Source organism: Mus caroli, chromosome 10 (assembly GCF_900094665.2).
Source record: "Mus caroli chromosome 10, CAROLI_EIJ_v1.1, whole genome shotgun sequence".
In the NCBI taxonomy this organism is placed as follows: Eukaryota; Metazoa; Chordata; class Mammalia; order Rodentia; family Muridae; genus Mus; species Mus caroli.
The window spans coordinates 63539795-63543732 of record NC_034579.1 but is presented as its reverse complement, the minus strand read 5'-3'; the positions used below and the strand labels follow the sequence as shown (position 1 = coordinate 63543732).

General features: G+C 45.6%; 1 non-coding gene across 1 annotated transcript; it reads right to left on the bottom strand.

The window, feature by feature from the left end:
• Window positions 1-2472: 2472 nt before the first annotated feature.
• LOC115032275 lies at window positions 2473-2579 on the bottom strand. The gene has a single exon (XR_003837915.1). It is a non-coding gene; the product is annotated as a U6 spliceosomal RNA (small nuclear RNA).
• Window positions 2580-3938: the final 1359 nt, after the last annotated feature.

Genomic DNA, 3938 nt, shown 5'->3' with positions numbered 1-3938 from the left:
GGGGGGGGGCGTCAAAGAGGAGGAAGGAGACCAGGAAAAAAAGGACAGAAATGAGGTCTTCTGTAAAGGCAGCTCAGCCTGTACCTCTGACTATTCAGATGGAAAGTGATGAAAGAAATTTAAGGCTGGGGCGGGGACGGCTGTGGGGAGGCAGTGCTGGGGTAGAGGAAAGGAAAAGTCAAATATGTAGATCAGAATCATCAGGGTGTGGCGCCCTAACTGGCCAATCCACAATCTTATCCCACCTTGATAACAGAACATAGGCAAGGGCTCTCCTCAAACCCACACCTCTAGCCCCTTGAGGGGAGAGGCTAGAAGGCACATGCAGTTTGGGGATAGGAAATGTATTATCTAACTAGCCAGGCTGAACATCAAATACAAATTATACCCTTCCTGAAAGCAAGCCTATTTATTATAAAAGAAACCTGTAGTGAACTTCACTGTGACCTTGAGTGATGAGAGACCCAAGGAGCTTAGTGGTTTGCACTTAACCTGTGCCAAGAATGTCGTATATAGTAAACACAACGCTCCATCAGGTTCCGCCTGGAACTGCCCAAGGCTAGCAGCTATTCAATGAACCCCTGTTCACTCGAATCCAGTGTTCAAAACCCAATCATTAAAGGTATTGTGCAGAGGTTCTCAACCTGTGGGTCTCGACCCCGATAAGGGTATTATATATCTGCTATCCTGTAAGTTTGTGTGTCATTTGCATACATTTGCATTTAATTTGAAACAGTTATGAAGTAGCAACAAAATAATTTTATGGTTGGTGGCCACCACAATATGAGATATTAAAGGGTTGCAGCATTAGGAGGCTTGAGAACCACTGGTATAAAAGAAGTGCAAACCCAATTTTACCTAACTCTGATCTCTTTCCCCCAACTCATTCATACTTAGAACATGGCGGAGACCCTCCAGGGGAGAGGTGGCTCACTTAATTAGGTAGTAATGTAAAATGTTGGGTGAATGTAAAATATAACTTTTTTTTGGAATACTCAATTGGTTTTGACGGCTCTTCACATTAGACTGGAGTAGTATTTCTTGGCTTCTCTTCATCATCGTTGTTTAACCTTTTCTTTTAAAATTACCTGTAATTTAACTACTTGCCAATCATTCCCTCTCCTCCCACTAGAAAAGTGGTCAAGGGAAAGACATTTGGATTATGGGGCTAGAGATGTAGCACATTTAGCAGGCTGTTTGGCTAGCATGCATGAGGTCCTGGGTTCCATCTCCAACACTGCACAAGCTGGATGTGATGGTACACACCCGTTATCCCAGCATTTGGGAGGAAGAGGCAGATCGGGAGCTTGAGGTCATTTTGGTGGGAGTGGAGGGGCAGGGGAGGATATATAGAAAGCTTCAGGCCAGCCTGGGCTACGTGAGATTCCTGTTTCAAACAATGGAGGTCAGGGAAGGCTCACTGAGTAAAGAATGCACTATGCTTTCTATCCTTGGGACCCGCGTTCACATCCTCAGCACCAATAGAAATTCCAGGTACGTGCCTGGAATTCCATCGATGGGAAAGCAGAGGCAGCCAGTTCCCAGGGGCCTCCTGGCCAGCCAGTTTGGCCTGGCTAAAATAGGTTTAGTGAGAAAGGCTCTGTCTCACATAATAAGGTGGAGAGCAATATAGGAAGACACCTAAATCCAACCTCTGTTCTCCTGCGCATGCGCACGTGTACCCAAGTGTGTGTCGGATGTTATACAAACATCCCATACACAACACAGCCCTGGGTTATGGTCCTCATTGTGCAAGGTAAAGTTAAGGCAGGTTTTGATTTTATTTTTAAATGGTTATTTGACTAGAATTGTTTCCCAGGACATCCTGACCCAGTCAGCGCTGGCAGCTTGTCCCCTGGTGCTGCGGTGGTTCGGTGGTTCGGGACTCTCAGGATTCTGAAAAATGAGTTCAGGCTTGCAAACTCTGCCTGTGAGCAGAGATGATTTCAGAGTCAGAGAAAAAGAAAAAAATGCCATTCACATACAATTATATACGCGAATAATACATATTTGCTGGCAGAAATAATTATGAAGGTTCTGGGTTTTCTCTTCATTTAAAGAAATCCTCATTTGAAGCTTGCTAAGTTTTTCATCCAGCCTGTGGACAGTGATTCTTGAGGGAATGGCTCCAAACTCTACGTACGACTGGTTACTCAACTTGTGATGGGAATTCCTTCGGGAGGCCAACGGGAGGAAAGGGTCATGTCAGCAATTACTGCGATTACTGCTCAGCCCGTCAGAAAGCAACTCCGACCTGACTTGATTCTCCACGACATATAACTGTTCCTGTTGTCTTTCATGTCCCACCCTCACATAAGCTCGCCCTTGTGCGAGTGCACACGAACATACTTCTCTTCACGCATAATTCCTAATCCTCGTTTTGGGGGTTGGTTTTTTTTAAATTTTTAATATTTTTATTACATATTTTCCTCAATTACATTTCCAATGCTATCCCAAAAGTCTCCCATAGCGAAAAATATGGAACGCTTCACGAATTTGCGTGTCATCCTTGCGCAGGGGCCATGCTAATCTTCTCTGTATCGTTCCAATTTTAGTATATGTGCTGCCGAAGCGAGCACTTGGGGTTGGTTTTTAATCGACTCGTCCACCTAGAAATGGTTATGACTCTTATCAGAAAGTTATTTCCTCAAGATGATAAAATCAACTTTTCTTCAAGCTCCTGATGTAGAAGGTGTGACCTGTATCCCGTGCCCCTTGTGACCAGCCTGTACCCTTAGCTTCAATTACCTACCTCTTATTTTATGCTTCAAAAGATTTATTTAGTGTGTGTGTGTGTGTGTGTCAGAGAGACAGAGAGAAAGGAGAGGGGGGAAAGGGGAGGGGAAAGGGGAATGGGAAGGCAGGGGAGAGAGAGAGAGAGAGAGAGAGAGAGAGAGAGACGCATGGATGAAGAGAACACAGAAGACAGAGCCTTTCCAGACTTGCTTCTCTGCCCATTTGTCCTGAGACAGGATCTCTCTTGTTTCTGCCCCCACACTGCGGCATAGGAAAGCTTCCAACTGACTGGCCTGCTTGTTGAAGGAGTCCCGAGACTCCAGTTGGGATTCACACTATCTGACTTTTTACGTGGGCTCCAGGAGTCAAATCCATGGTGCCAGGCCCTCGTTTATCTCTCTCTACATCTGGCCAATCCTTGCCACCCCCTCTGAGGAGTCTTCCAGTATCCGTATTAAAGGGACCTGTTCTATCTCTGAGATATCTGGGGGCCCGAGTACTGCTCAATTGCTTGCACACTTGTATAAAGATGGGGTACATCCACCCTGCTTCCTGCTTATTACCCTCAAGAACTCAGCTTTTGAGGTGGTTGGAGAGATGGCCCAGTGATTAAGAAGAACACTGGTTGCTTTTCCACAGGACCTGGGTTCAAATCCTAACACTCACATGGCAGTTCACAACTGTCTGTAATTCCAGTTCCAGGGGATTTGAAACCCTCACACAGACATACACGAAGGCAGAACACTAATTTAAATGAAGTTTTAAAGGAGAGAGAGAGTTTTTATCTCTTCAGCTAACACCTAGGACACAGCATGCCGCACACGGGGCATTAATGTATATGCTATACATTCTCCTTAGCAGATTGAGCAAAAGAAGAAAAAAATCACTCCTCTCCCACAAGTGAGTGGTAGCCAAAGACAGGGGATTGGGAAATGTGTGTCTGGGCACTGGGGATTAGCTCAGTTGGCAGAGCACTTGCTTGGCAGGCACACATCTCTGCATTTGTTTCCCCAGACACAGCCTAAGCTAACCTTGATGTATATGGTGTATTCCTAGCATGTGGGAGGGAGAGACAGGAGAGTCTGAAATGCAAGGCTGTCCTTGGCTACAGGGTGAGTCTGGAGCTAGGCTGAATTACATGAGACCTTGTCTCCAAAGAACTATAGAAGAGAAAAGGAATGAGCAGAAAGGGGAGGGGAGGG